Below are 15520 nucleotides of genomic sequence, written 5' to 3'. Positions count from 1 at the left end.
GAAAAAAACCAAAACCTGGCTGTTGTGCTGGCCATAAAATTGTAAGCTCAAAACTCATATCATTTAGAACTTGCTTTATTTCAATCTAGCATTCTTATAGGAATCCACTATTCTGATTCCTGTTCATTTGTAAATAAATAAGAACACCCCTCTCCTTCTGAAACTTCCAGGATTTACAAAAAAATTCATTGTTCTAAATCTAAAATGTTTCTAAGATTGGATTTGATTTCAATGAAGACTAGCATATTTCTTAAAATTTATTTTCTACCTTTATTGATAAGTAAAAAATTATGTATAGCTAAGGTGTGCAATGTGATGTTTTGATAGATATATATTTTGTAAAATGATTGTCACAATCAAGCTAATTAACATATTCATCACCTAATATACCAGTTTTTTGGTGATAGGAACATTTAAGGCGGACTCAAATTTAAAGTATGCAATACAATATTATTAACTCTAGTCACCATGCTACATAGTAGAACACCAGAACTTATTCAGTATAACTGAAACTTCCTACTCTTTTTTTTTTTTTTTGAGTTGGAGTCTCACTCCGTCGCCCAGACTGGAGTGTAGTGGCCGCTCCTGGCCACCGCAGCCTCGACCCGCTGGGCTCCGGCGATCCTTCCGCCTCAGCCTTCCGAGTAGCCGGAATTACAGGCGTGCACTACCACGCCCGGCTGATTTTTTGATTTGTTGTAGAGATGAGATCTCGCTGCCCAGGCGGGTCTCGAACCCGCGGGATCATGCATTCCATTCACCTTAGCCTCCCAAAGGCGCGGGATTACAGGCTGAGCCACTGAGCCCGGCAAAACTTCATACTCTTAAACCAACATCTCAACATTTCCCCTCCACAGCCCCTGACAACTTTCTACTCTCTGCTTCTATGGATATGATTATTTTAGATTCCACATTTAAGTAAGATCATGCAGTATTTGTCTTTCTGTTTCTGACTTAAGTTACTTAGCAAATGTCCTCTAGGTCTATTCATTTTAAAAAAGTGTAATCAATTTATTAAAATAGTTGACTTAAGCATCAACAATGGTAACTTCAACCTTAACTCCTGGCTCAGTACTGAGGGAAGTAATCTGCTTGACAATCTCGGAGGATTGTGCAAGTCAACAAGTCGCCTGTGGCTTCTCATCTGGAAGTGATCCTAAGGTCTTAGAACCTTCACCAGAAGGAGTTTTCTTTTTTTTTTTTTTTTTGTAGTGATTCTTCAAGTTTTGGTAAGCATGCGAACTGGTGGTTTCACTCTGAGATTCTTTTCCTTGGCACCCTTGATCAGATCAGCACACACCTTCTCCAGCAATTTCACACTGTGGCTGGTGAGGGTGACCCTAGCTCTGTGGATCGCCAGCTTCAGATCCACGAGTGTCTTTCGGGGTCTTTAAAAGCCTGTTATCACCCAGGTTATCACACCCAGTAAGCCCAAAGCATTCTGTCACTTCTGGAGTCTCATCAGGAAGCTCTGGGGGTTCTCCGTCATGACAGGAGCCTCGTTACTGAGTGAGCCCATCCTCTCCCCCTGCCTCCCCTGGCCCTAGCATCTGCCCCAGAAGAGCACAAGTCGCGGGCCTGAGCCCCACCGGTGGCCCAAACCACTCGGCTCTGTTCACCGCTTCTCCATGACTGCAGCGCATCTTCCTGATCGATTGTTCATGGGTGAGAGCTAACAGCGGTGGTCGGAAGCAGGTGGGTCCACAGCTCTGCAGCGCCCACGTCTGCATCTTCCTCAAAAAGCCATCCATGTCTTTACAAATAACAGGATTTCCATCTTTTTAAAGACTGAATAGTATTGCATTGTGCATATGAGCTACGTTTTCTTGATCCACTTGTCCAATCATGGACATTTAGGTTGTTTCTATGTCTTAACTGTTAAGAATAATGCCACAACAAACATAGGACTGCAGGTACCTTTTTGAGTCCTGATTATAATTTCTTTTGGTAAATACTCAGAAATGGGACTGCTGGGTCATGTGGTAATTCTATTTTTAACTTTTTGAGAAAACTTCATACTGTTTTCCAGAATGACTGTAACAATTTACATTTTCACCAACAGTACGTTAGGGTTCTGTTTTCCACATTCTCCTTAACATTTGTTGCCTTTTGTTTTGTTAATAAAAAAAACATTCTAACAGGTATGAGTGGTTCTTATCTTAATGTGGTTTTGATTTGTACTCCCCAAATGATTATTGACGTTGGGCCCCTTTTCATATACCTATTGGCCATTTGCATGCATTCTTTTGAGAAGTGTCGACTCAAGTTGGTTTTTCATTTTTTAATTGGACTTATTGCACTTTTTTTTTTTTTTTTGCTATTCAGTAGTAGGAGTTTCTTATATATTTGGGATAGTAGCCCCTTATTAAATATATGGTTTGTAAATATTTTATCCTGTACTGTAGGTTGTCTCTTCATTTTGTTGGGTTTTTTTTTTCCTTTTGCTGTGTTTAAGCTTTTGAGTTTCATGTGATTCAACTTGCCTATTTTTATTTTGTTGCCTGTGTGTTGGGGGTCATATCCAAAAAATAATTGCCTAGGTCAATGTCAAGAAGCCTTTCTCCTTTGTTTTCCTATAAGTTTAATTTTCATGATTTGTGTTTGAGAATTTAATCCATTTTTTGAGTTGATTTTTAACATATTTTGTGAGATAAGGATCTAATTTCATTCTTCTGCATGTTAGTATTCAGTTTTACCAGCACTATTTATTGAGGAGACTGTCCTTTCATCCTTTTGTCATTGTGCATTCTTGCACCCCTGTTGAAAGTTAGTTGACTACAAATGAATGGGTTTATTTCTGGGCTCTGTTTTGTTCCATTGGTCTATATACATCTGTTTTTATGTCAGTATTGTAATGTTTTGATTACTATAATTTTGTAGTATAATTTGCAGTCAGGAAGTGTGATGTCTCTAGTTTTATTCTTTTTGCTCAAGATTGCCTTGGCTATTTGGGAATCTTTGTTGTTCCATATGAATTTAGGGTTGTTTTTTCTATTACTCTAAAAATGCCACTGGAATTTTGATAAAGATTGCATTGAATCTATAGACCTAATAATGTTTAGCCTATTGATTTTGGGAGTATCATGAATATGAATGTTGAATTTTGTTCCCAGATTTGGGAATTCTTCTGTCATGATTTCTTTAAATAAGCTTTCTTTCCTCTTCATGTTTTTTGTTCCTTTTCAGACTTCCATGCTGTATATATTGATTCCTTTAATGATTCTTAAGTCTCATAGGCTTTCTTCACTCTCTTTTATTGTGTTTTTGTTCCTTTAACTGAATAATTTCAGATGACCTATCTTTAAATTCAATGATTTTCTTTTCCCCCTGCATGATTGAGTCTGGCTGTTGACACTCCCCACTGAAATTTCAGGTCAACCTTTGTATTCTCAGCTCTAGAATTTCTGCTTGGTTCTTTTTAATGGTTTTTATTTCTTCAACAGACATCTCATTTTTAAAAATATATTCCTTTTCTCATTTTATTTAGTTGTCTGTCCCTGTTCTCTTGTAGTTCATTGAACTTACCTAAAACAATTATTTTGAATTATTTCTCAGGCAGTTTATGGATCTCCATTACTTTAGGGTAAGTTACTGGAGCTATATTACTTTTAGTTTTTTGTTTTGTTTTTGGTGGTGTCATGTTTGCCTGGTTCTTTCTGATACATTTGATCCATGTAGAGCAGGGCTAGAGTCAAGTCATGGAACTCGCTTCAGGGATCACAGTCAGATCTGAGGTTAGCATGTGCATTGCCAGGGCTGCCTAGAGGCCTTGCCAGGGTTGCCTAGAGGCCTTGCTTAGTGATAGGACTGCCTTCAGACCTCAAGAGTGGGTCTGTAGCCAAGTCATGGGAATTCTTCAGAGGACTGCAGTTGGGTCCAAGTTAGGTAAATCCTATTATGAGAGCTACAGATAGGTGTGGATCTTCTCTTTTGCAGAAGGGGCTGTTGGTAAGACCATGGAGAAGTGGGGCTGCAGTTGCATCCACAGGGGAATGTGACCGTTTCTGGTTTTCATCCAGGACTTTGAGTGGCAGGCCTGCTTGTGATGCATGGGTCTGTCTTCTCAAAGCAACCTTTCTTGATCTGAGGCTCCACTAAGCGTTTTCAGTCTCCTACCTGGATCTCAAAGCTTTCACAAAGGAATTTCCTTCCATGGATGGCAACCATTTTATTTATTTATTTATTTTTTTGTGGTCCATGAGCTGAGGATCTCTTATTCCACCATCTTGCAGATATCATCATTAGCGCTTTTATTAAGCTTTGGGAAATCTTCTTCTCTTTCTTCCTCTCCTTCTTTCCCTCTTCCTCCTCCTCTTCTTTATTCTCCTTCTCTTCCTCCTCTTTCACATTTCTCTTTTTTGTTTTCCTTTTCTGAAACTCCCATTAGACAGATTCTGAACTTTTTTGTTTGTTTGTTTGTTTTGAGTTGGAGTCTCACTCTGTCGCCCAGACTGTAGTGCAGTGGCCACTCCCGGCCACTGCAGCCTCAACCTGCTGGGCTACGGCGATCCTTCCGCCTCAGCCTTCCACATAGTTGGAACTACAGGCGCGCGCTATCACGCCTGGCTAATTTTTTGATTCATTGTAGAGATGAGGTCTCGCCTGCCCAGGCGGGTCTCGAACCCGCAGGCTCAGGCAATCCACTCACCTCAGCATCCCAAAGGCACGGGATTACAGGCTGAGCCACCGAGCCTGGCTTGAACTTTTGGTTTTATCCCTGATATTTCTTGACTTTTTTTTATATGTTCTATTTCTGATATTTTTATTTTAGTTTCAGTGTGGTTTCTTTGACTTTAATGTGCAGAACTTCAACTAAAGTGTGTTAGTTGAAGGAATTTTCAGCTAAGGTGTGTTAGTAAGGATTTTTTTTTTGAGGGAAGGGGAGGGGTCATACTTGCATTTTCATAAACTCTCTTAAAAAACCTCATTTTAATTTTTGAAATTTTCTGAAAAGTTTTATTCCTGTCTTTGAATAACAAATACTTGTTCCTCCTACAGTCAATTATTGCTTGTGAATATCTATCTTTTTGTCTTGTATTTGATTTTCTTCAGACATCTGGTGATTCTGGTGTCCATTCACACCTATGAAGGTTTCCTTTATAACTGTTTAGATATTTTCCCCAACTTTCATCTTCTCTCAGTTCCGAACTTCTCGTTCTGTGTTTGTGGGCAGAGCTTACATTTAGTTTTAGCTATTCTTAAATGGGGATGGTTTTGTTCCTTAAAGAAATTTGGCAATGTCTGAAGACATTTTTTATTATCTCACATAGGGTTACTACTAGCATCCAGTACATGGAAGTTAAGAATACTGCTGAATATCTTACACTGCAAAGGACAGCTCCATATGACAAAGATGGATCCAGCTTAAAATGCCACTAGTAATAGAGCAGTGTTGAGAAATCCTACTCCAGGGCGTATAGGCAGAAAACACAAACAGGCTAAATATTCTCCTTAGTACCACACTTTGAACTCCTTTCTTTTTACTGCCAACATTTGGGGGTCCCAGTCTTCCTAAGGCAGAGTGTCCACACTCTTTGGAGGATAAATTTCTAATTTTATTATGAGGGCAGACACAACTGTTTCCAGTCTCTTGGCATTGTGGATGGGAGGATGGAACCAGTAATTATGTCAATCCTTTAATTAATTAATTGCTCCCATGGATTTCTATCCTATGGCTCATCTCTACATTTTATACTTAATGACCCTGAGCTTGGAGCTTGTCTAGTTCCACTGGGGAAAACCAAGTGTTTCCTTTTTACTACAGTCTCACCTAAGCATATTCTTAGCTATTGCTTTCTTTTAGAATAGTCTTATCTCATTCTGCATTTAAGAAGTTAATCAAAAATCTCTTGTACTCTGATTGCTTCCCTTTTGGTCTCAGTGTTATTAAAGATTTCTCTATCTGTATTCACTTTTACTCTTGTTTTAGTAAAACCTTGGAAAAGGAAAGAGATAATTACACATTCTCCTATATGATTAAACTTAATAAACTTAAATTGAAAGTACATCTAATTTCAAATATTAAAGAATAATTGTTTTTGGTCAATGTTGTTTTAGTTTGTACTTACTAGTTGTTATAGTTTGTTTCTATTTTTTCTTTGGTCAGGATTTTATTACACAAATGGTTCCTTTTTATCACACAAATGGCTCTTAAATGTACTAATCTTATAGTATTTTTAGCATGTCCTCTTCCATCTAAATATTGAACTTAGTGTTGTAAAATGCAAACACAAGATGAGATCTTAGAGATTTTCTATTTCAGTCCTTCCTTTTATAGATGTGAGAGTTGAGGTTGCTACAGAAGTGCTATAGATAGGTTATTATTGTGATTGACTCAATGAAGAATTATTCTGAAGTACTTAGAGCTTGCTATTGTCATTGAACAGATCCCTCTTTTTTTCTAACTTCATATAGACAACTGGACTTCCATCTCAAGATCTTACATCATAAGAGAAGTCAATTAACTATAGCAGTATATCTAAAGTATGGTCCATGGAATTCAAAAGATATAGTTTAAAAATAGATTCTATCACCATATACAAAAATTAACTCTAAATGGTTCAAAGTAAAACCTCAAACTATAAGAATCTTAGAAAGCACAGGAGACACCCTTATGGGAATTGGAACTGACAACTAGTTCCTATTCAGACCCCTAAAGGCCAATACCTTAAGAAATCAGATAGACAAGTGGGACCTCATCAAATTAACGAGTTTCTGCAAAACAAAAGAAACCATCAAGAGAGCAGGGAGACAACCCACAGAATGGGAAGAAATATTCACCAACCGTATATCTGACAAAGGCCTAACATCTAGAATCTACAAGGAACTCAAATGCACTGAAAGGAAAAAAACAAACAGCCCCTTTAAAAAGTAGGCAAAATACATGAATAGGCACTTCTCAAAAGAAGATATATGGGCAGCCAACAGACATATGAAAAAGTGCTCAGCCACACTCATCATCAGGGAAATGCAAATCAAAACCACATTGAGATGCCACCTAACCCCAGTAAGAATGGCCATCATTAATAAAACAAACAACAACAGATGCTGGCAAGGATGTGGAGAAAAAAGAATGCTTCTACACTGCTGGTGGGAATGCAGACTAGTACAACCTCTTTGAAAGACTGTGTAGCGATCTCTGAAAGAACTAGAAATCAACCTTCCATATGACCTAGCAATTCCCCTATTGGGATATACCTGGAGAAACTCAAATTAGTCTACAAAAAAGATACCTGCACACGTATGTTTGTTGCAGTGCTAGTCACAATAGCAAAAATGTGAAACCAATTGTGTTGCCCATTGAAGCTGGACTGGATAAAAAAATGTGGTACATATACACAATGGAATATTATGCAGCCATAAAGAAGGACAAATATATGGACTTTGCAGCAAATTGGATGGATTTGGAGTCTATCATACTCAGTGATTTATCACAGAAGCAAAGAACAGTGTTCCATATGTTCCCACTCATAAGCAGATCTTGAACAATTATAATGCTATAAGAAAATGATTGGCAGTAGTGGAAAACTGTCAGGGGAGGGTGCTGGGACTGGTAGTTGAGGGAAACTGCTAGGGGAGGGAGGGGCATACCTCATCAACAAGGGTACTTGCATGATCAATGTTTATACCTAACCCTGAATTGTATCCCACATCTTTATAATAAATAAATTAATTAAATTTAAAAAATAGGTTCCATTGGTAAGTCTATTTCACACTGGTCTCAGAAAAATATTAATAGGAACATATATTAGCATATTAAAAATCTTCCAGGAGAGAAACTTTTAAATTTTATTTAATTTATTATTGCTTATGCTTTTTTGTGTGGTCTCAAATGGGCTGTCAATTTGTTAATTACCTAAACTCTGGCCATAGTTTTGAGTTTCTAAAATTCACACTGTTGCTTTGACTACAGAAGTGGGAACATTTTAATATAATCAAATGCATGAGAATGAATATCCTTAATATAAAGAAAATATGCTATCTTCATGGGTTGAAATAGAAGAACAACCCAGTGAAATTATGCAAACCCAAAAGACTAAGAAGACTAAACCCCTAAGTTTAGAAGACAGTGTCTCTAGGGACCAAGTTTGTTCAGGAAATAAAGGAGGAATCGGGGTGACTTGAAAGATATGACCCAGTTTTACTCTCAAGAGATAATATTTACTATCAAAAGAATATTAATGAGGGAATATAGGACATATCTGGATGATAGGCTAAGCAAGAGAAAGAAAGAGTGCTTAGATGAGTGGTGATCTTGGAGGCTAGGCTAGGTAGATATAAAAGATGGATGCTGATAGGAACAGAAAAATGAGAGGAAAAAAGATGAGATCCCAAAGAGCAACTCGGATTGATTTCTTCAGAAAAATCCAGAACCCAAGACAAAATTGCATAAAGTGTGCTTTAAACTGAAGATTAATTTGAGAAATGCCCCTTAAAAATTGGGAAAACTATATCAAACTATTACAAATAATCCTTATAAGTTTGAGAAAAAAAATCAGAGAAGTCAACATAGACCACTCAATCTCTTGAGTGAACATTACAGAGAAACTTTTATGGAAATTGGAGATGCAGAGCTTTTCTGTGTCCTAGGGCAATGTATATAGGAGGTCTTTGAAACTATGACTCTAGGGGCTGGCACAGATAATAGAACATAGGTAAGGGGATACAAAACAAACACACAGTTTTTCCAACCATAGGATAGATATTTGACCCAATGGAAGAATGCTTTCTATCTACTATCTTCAAATTCAGGCAAGTGAAAAAGAGTAAGATTTTCCTCAAAATGAGTGGCTTTTGCAGACCCAAATTTCCTTGATTCCTAAATTTCCTTAGCCCTCATTTTATACGAATTTCCACAGCAAAATCAAAAGAAGAATGTTTAAAAACAAGCAAGCAAGCAAGCAAAAAACCATTGTCTCTGGCTGACAGCTAAGGAAGAAAAAAGAAATAAATAAAAACTATCCACTCAGATCTATCAGACAATGCTAACTATAGATGTGATAGAAAAACAGAGCAATAATTTAACTGTTCAGATAAAGTTCATCCTAAAAGATATTGGAGAAATTGAGATTTAGCACATAGTACTCTACTGCAGAAAATGTAACAGAAATGTATATTTTCATTCTGTAATACTAAAAATTGAGGTGCACATGGCAGAGATATGTAGTGGTCTACACTAGGCAGCCACTGGGGCAGGTTTCAGAAATGCCAGTGGCAACTTCAGCTTAAGAACATGCTGAAGCGATAACCAGTTGAATCAAATGTGTGGACACGTGTGAAATTATCCAGGCTTCTTGGAGCTAAATAAATCCAGAGCACAAGAAGTAAGGTCACTGACTAGACCCTGTACTCCGGATCAGAAACACAGAACTGGCAATGGAATGGGTACCTTGAATTCATGGGTGGGAAAGAAAGACACCTTGGGCCTGTGGGATGACTCTGTTGCAAAGTTCTGAATTGTGTCAGAAAGCAGCAATATCTCAGCTGCCATTTCCTGTGAGACTAGCATGGAAGGAATCCCTCCATGCCTATGCTGAGCTATAACAAACACAATTCCAAATTGACCACCCTAGTGTCCATCCTGCACAACTAGTATTGACTGACCTCTGGGTGATTGACAGAATTAATGGGACCTGAGTTGTAGGCAGATCAAATCAGCACTGTGAAGTTGGATTTTTCTTTTTGTCTTGGGAGGGAGAGTTATATCCTGAGCTGACCACAGTCTTAGAGGCTACACCAAATGAATCAATGAATGAAAACTCAAAGGATGGGTATGGCTGGTACTTATTCCCCTACTCTTACTTTCCATTATTAGTGACTTCAAGTAATACTCCTGGCATCTCTGTATACCACCCCAGTCCTATGGTTAATTTTCTAGAAGAAAGTGAGTTCAGCGACTTCTTTCTCTTTCAGATCTTCCAGGCATACATTCTGGTCTGTTTTCTGTCACATAATAAGGGGTCCTGACTCTGTGCCCTGAAGTTATCTAATTATATCAGTAACTGAGTAGGAAAGTTTGTCTAATTACGAAGGGAGGTATCAGCAAGCCAAGGAGGCATAGAACCAAAGGCATGGTCTTCAACTAGCTTTCTCATCAACATGGTGCTTTCCTCTTGATATGACTGATCCTTATTTCTCAGCTGACTTTGAACTTGAAAGAAGAGGATGGGTATGTATTAACTTGCAAAGGTTGTCATAATAAAGTACCACAGACTGGATGGCTTAAACAAAAATTTATTTTCTCACAATTCTGGAGGCCGGGAGTTTGAAATTAAGGTCAGGGTTGGTTTCTCACTCCTTGGCTTATAGATGGCAGTCATCTCCCTGTGTCTTCAAATGATCTTTCCTTTGTCTGTGTCTTCATTTCTACTTCTTATAAGGCACCAATCATATTGGATCAGGGGCCACCCTAATGACCTCATTTTAATTTACTTACTTCTTTAAAGACCCTATCTCAAGCCGGGCTCGGTGGCTCAGCCTGCAATCCCGCGCCTTTGGGAGGCTGAGTTGAGTGGATTGCCTGAGCCCACAGGTTCAAGACCTACCCGGGCAACTTGGTGAGACCTCATCTCTACAATAAATCAAAAATAAGCTGGGCGTGGTAGCGTGTGCCTGTAGTTCCAGCTACTTGGAAAGCTGAGGCAAAAGGATTGCTGTAGCCCAGCAGGTCGAGGCTGCGGTGGCCGGGAGCAGCCACTGCACTTCAGTCTGGGCGACAGAGTGAGACTCCAACTCAAAAAAAAAAAAAAAAAGAAAAGACCCTATCTCCAAATGCAATTCTATTCTGAGGTATTAGGGGTTAGAAGTATGGCATGTAAATTTTGAGAGGGATACAATAAACCCATAAACAGGTATTGTTTATTAGATCTCCCCCAAACTCTAGCTGGTAAGGATGGTTGTGTTTCTAGCTATCTCAGGGTGTCATGCTTCTTTACATTTCTAGCATCTAGTGCAAGCATAACACAGAATAGGTTTTTAGTAGAGCTATTAGTTCTAGACTTTATTGTATGTTTTAATCCTTTACTTTTAAAATAACTTACTAAATAAGATTAGTTACATAAGCAAATATGCTAAGAAGAACCAGACCATTATAACCTGGAAAAGAAAGTGGCCTCAAACATTTCAACCATGATAATAAATTACCAAAATTATATCATCATTTATTCTCATGAAAAGAAATGTGGAGTCAGAATTACAAAGGACCTTGAGTTCTCAAGACACAGAAAGTTAACATGATACCCCGGAAATAGGCACTAGAAAATTCAACAGGGTACATAATCTTTGCCTGAGTCCTGTGGTAAGGAAGTGTGTGAGTTGAATAAAAATGGTCATGTGAGACTATATGAATGGGATGGAGAATGCCTTCTGTCCTCAGAGGTTAAGGGGTTAAAGCAAATGAGTAGTGCATATTGAGTAAAACTTCTTTCTTTCTTCCTTTCTTTCTTTCTTCCTTCCTTTCTTTCTTTTTCTTTCTTTCTTTCTTTCTTTCTTTCATCCTTTCTTTCTTTCTTTCTTTCTTTCTCTCTTTCTTTCTCTCTTTCTATTTTTTTATTTTAAAGATGTGGGGTACAATTCAGGGTTAGGTATAAAAACATTGATTATGCAGATACCCTTGTTGATGGGGTGTGCCCCTCCCTTCCCTGGCAGTTTCCCTCAACTGCCAATCCCACCCCTTCTTTCTTGGCAGTTTCCCACTACTGCCAACCCCTTTCTTATAATATTATGATAATTGTTCAAGGTCCGCTTATAAATGAGAACATATGGTACTCTGGTCTTTGTTTCTGTGATATATCACTGAGTATGATCAACTTTAAATTCATACAAGTTGCTGCGAAGTCCATTTTTGTCCTTTATGGCTGCATAATATTTCATTGTGTACCACATTTTTTTATCCAGTCAAGCTTTGATGGGCAACATGGTTGGTTTCATGTTTTTGTTATTGTGAATAGAGCGGCAACAAACATGTGTGCAGGTATCTTTTTTGTAGAATGATTTGAGTTCTTCTGGGTATATTCCTGATACAGGAATTGCTGGGTCATATGGAAGGTCAATTTCTAGTTCTTTCAGAAATCATCACACTGTCTTCCAGAGAGGTTGCACTAGTTTGCATTCCCACCAGCAGTGTAGAAGGGTTCCTTTTTCTCCACATCCTTGCCAGCATCTGTTGTTTGTTTTATTAATGATGGCCATTCTTACTGGTTTTAGGTGGTATCTGATTGTGGTTTTGATTTGCATTTCTCTGATGGTGAGTGAGGTTGTGCACTGTTGGCTGCCTGTATATCTTCTTTTGAGAAGTGTCTACTCATGTCTTTTGCCCACTTTTTGATGGGTTGTTTGTTTTTTCCCCTTCGATGTGTTTGAGTCCTTGTAGATACTAGATGTTAGGCCTTTGTCAGATATGCAGTTGGCATTATTTTTTCCATTCTGTGGGCTGTCTCCCTGCTCTCTTGATGATTTGTTTTGTTTTGCAGAAGCTTGGTAGTTTGATGAGATCCTACTTGTCTATCTTATTTCTTAAGGTATTAGCCTTTAGGGTTCTGAATACGAATTGGTTGTTAATTCCAATTTCCAAAAGGGTGTCTCCTGTGTTTTCTAAGATTCTTATAGTCCGAGGTTTTATGTTTAGGTCTCTGAGTCATTTAGAGTTAATTTTTGTGTATGGTGATAAGTAGGGGTCCTGTTTCAATCTTCTGCATGTGGTCAGTCAGTTTTCCCAGCACCATTTACTGAATGGGTTCTCCTCTCCCCAGTGGTTGTTGTTGGAAGCTTTGTCAAAGATGAGTTGGCTGAGAAATTGAGACTTTGCTTCCGGAATCTTTATCCCTTTCCCTTGGTCTATATGCCTGTCTTGTACCAATACCATGCTGTTTTGGTTATTATAACCTTATAGTAAAGTTTGTAGTCTGGAAGTGTGATACCTCCTTCTTTGTTTCTTTTGCTAAGGATTGTTTTGGCTATTCGTGGTCGTTTATGTATTCATATGAATTTCTGTATTGTCATTTCCAGGTCTGAGAAGAATGGTGTTGGTAATTTAATGGGTATTGTGTTGAATCTGTAGATTGCTTTTGGTAGCATGGACATTTTAACAATGTTGATTCTTCCTATCCATGAGCATGGAATATTTTTCCATTTGTTTGTGTCTTCTTGGATTTCTTTGAGCAGTGTCTTTAATCTTCTGAGATTATGAAAGTAGACAAGATTGTTGCAAAATTGTCAGCTGAATTTAGGATGGAGAGGAGAGTGAGTTTTTTGGAGACTCTAATGTATGTGGAAAGCATGGACTTTGCCTGCCACAGACCTTAACTTTATCTCCTAGGGGTTTTCAAGCTCTATCCTGGCTTATAGCTCTGAACACTGCAATATTCTGTTTTTCCTTATCTCCTTTTCCTATAAAAGTGAGAATCTGATGTTTTCAGGATCTAGTTTTGTCATAGGCCAAAGATCTTTCACTTCTCTGATTAGGAAGATGCTGAGGTATTTCATTTTTTCTGGTTATTGTGAATGGGATTTTGCTTTTTATCTGGGTCTCTGCCTGCTTGTTGTTGGTGTATAGGAATGCAACTGTCTTTTGCACATTTATTTTGTGCCCTGAGACTTTGCCAAAGTCCTTTATCAGTGAAAGCAATTTTTTGACAGATTCTCTTGGGTTTTCAAGGTTTAGGATCATATCATCGGCAAAGAGGGATAACTTGACTTCCTGGAGTCAGACTTCCAGGGAGAAAGTGTTATTGAATTAGGCTCTGATGAGCATGATAAGGCCAGAACAAAGGGGCTGAAAGGAATGGAGATTCTAATCTGCAAAGACACAGGGTAGAAGAGACAAGGCATTTTCACAGTTTGGGGAGCAGATGACTCATCTAGGGGAAGATAGGAGCACGAACTGAGTAGATCAACTGAAGAAAATCACTTCCTTGAATTCCAGAAGAAACTTTGTGTGTAAAGGCAGGCAGTGTATTGTAACTGCTGTGGCTGGCTTGGGAATCCCAGGAGATGGAGAAAGTGTATGCCTACGTGGTAGAGATCAGAACAGGGAGGTAGGCAGGGTTTGTATTTGAAAGGATTTGAAAGGACTTGTCTCTGATTCTTGATGGGTTTTTCCCCCTTCTTCACCAGACTATCTTATACTTTTACTTATTGAAAATTATCACTTCTCCAAAACCAGTTGTTTTAAGTCCTAATCTTGTCCTTCAGATTGATCTTGTAGGTAAAACAAGCGACTTTGCTTTATCATTCACCATCTATGTCCTGCAGATTAAGGGAGGGGAAAGGAGGCAGGTAACTAGTGAAACATCTGTAGAAATGCTCTTCTGTGTTGATTTTGACCCACTCATTTACAAGTCTGAGAAGACGCCTCTAACACAGCAGAAGACAGGTCTTAGATACACTTTAATTAAACAGTCAGGAGTACTGTTTGTTTCCTTCCCCAGCATTTAAAGAACAGTCCATCCATGAAGAACCCTATAAAATATTTTGCCTTTTTATTTACCTTTCAGTTCTTCAGTGCCAGGAAAATAAAGTTCCTTTGATCTAAAAGAGCTGTGAGTGAACTTTTGAAGTTTTCTTCCCACCTTCTCTGGAATCTTTAATCTTTTGAGATTATGAAAGTAGAAGAGATTGTTGCGAAATCGTCAGCTGAATTTAGGATGGAGAGGAGAGTGAGTTTTTTGGAGGCTCTAGATGTATGTGGAAAGCGTGGACTTTGCCTACCACAGATCTTAACTTTACCTCCTAGGGGTTTTCAAGCTCTGTCCTGCTCATAGCTCTGAACACTGCAATATTCTGTTTTTCCTTATCTCCTTTCCCTATAAAAGCGAGAATCTGATTTTTTCACAATCTGGTTCTGTCATAGGCCAAAAAAAGAAGAAAAAAGCTGTCTATGAGGAATCAGATTTTTTGTTCTATGCCTAGGGACGTACACAAGTTCATTGAGCTAGGGACAGATTTTCCACTTCCATGTACCTCTTTAATAAATAGTTATTGTCTTTTTGTATCAGGCATTATCTAGAAGTATGTCTTTATTAAATTAGTTAGCTTCTTCATATTTCTGATTCACATAATGTTGTTGGAACGATAGACTGAAATAATGTATGTTAAATGTTAACTAATATACCTCCACAAGTCTAGATACCTTTTGTCCTCTTTGACTTTTGCAGTTTAATGTTTAAATATGTGTGATATCCTCAAAGACTATGAAGTAAAAAATGTTTGGTTCTCATCTTATAGCCACCATTTACTGAACTTAGACAATTCTACACAACTGTTTGAGCAAGAGTGTCCCTACTCACAAACAGGATTATTAATACCAATCTTGGCCATGTACTTTTGAAGTCTTAGTAAGATAATATAAATATAGGCCTGGCACAAGGCCTGACCTGAAAGAGTTAGGAGATGCTATTTCTCTCCTCTTCCCTTAGTGGGTTATCCTTCCAGGTATCACCACATTTTAACCCCAGTGACTCTAAACTGCCATATGAGTGAGAAATTCAAGCCCCACAAAGATTGGAGAGAGAGATTTTTTTAG

General features: G+C 38.2%; 1 pseudogene; it reads right to left on the bottom strand.

Moving 5' to 3' along the window:
* Nucleotides 1-1028: 1028 nt before the first annotated feature.
* LOC110594444 lies at nucleotides 1029-1751 on the bottom strand (annotated as a pseudogene).
* Nucleotides 1752-15520: the final 13769 nt, after the last annotated feature.

The sequence above is a fragment of the Carlito syrichta genome, unplaced genomic scaffold (genome assembly GCF_000164805.1).
Source record: "Carlito syrichta isolate Samal-C Ts95f unplaced genomic scaffold, Tarsius_syrichta-2.0.1 Scaffold315405, whole genome shotgun sequence".
Taxonomy (NCBI): Eukaryota; Metazoa; Chordata; class Mammalia; order Primates; family Tarsiidae; genus Carlito; species Carlito syrichta.
Note: the sequence above shows the minus strand (reverse complement) of the source record. Positions and strands in the feature narration are given on the sequence as shown.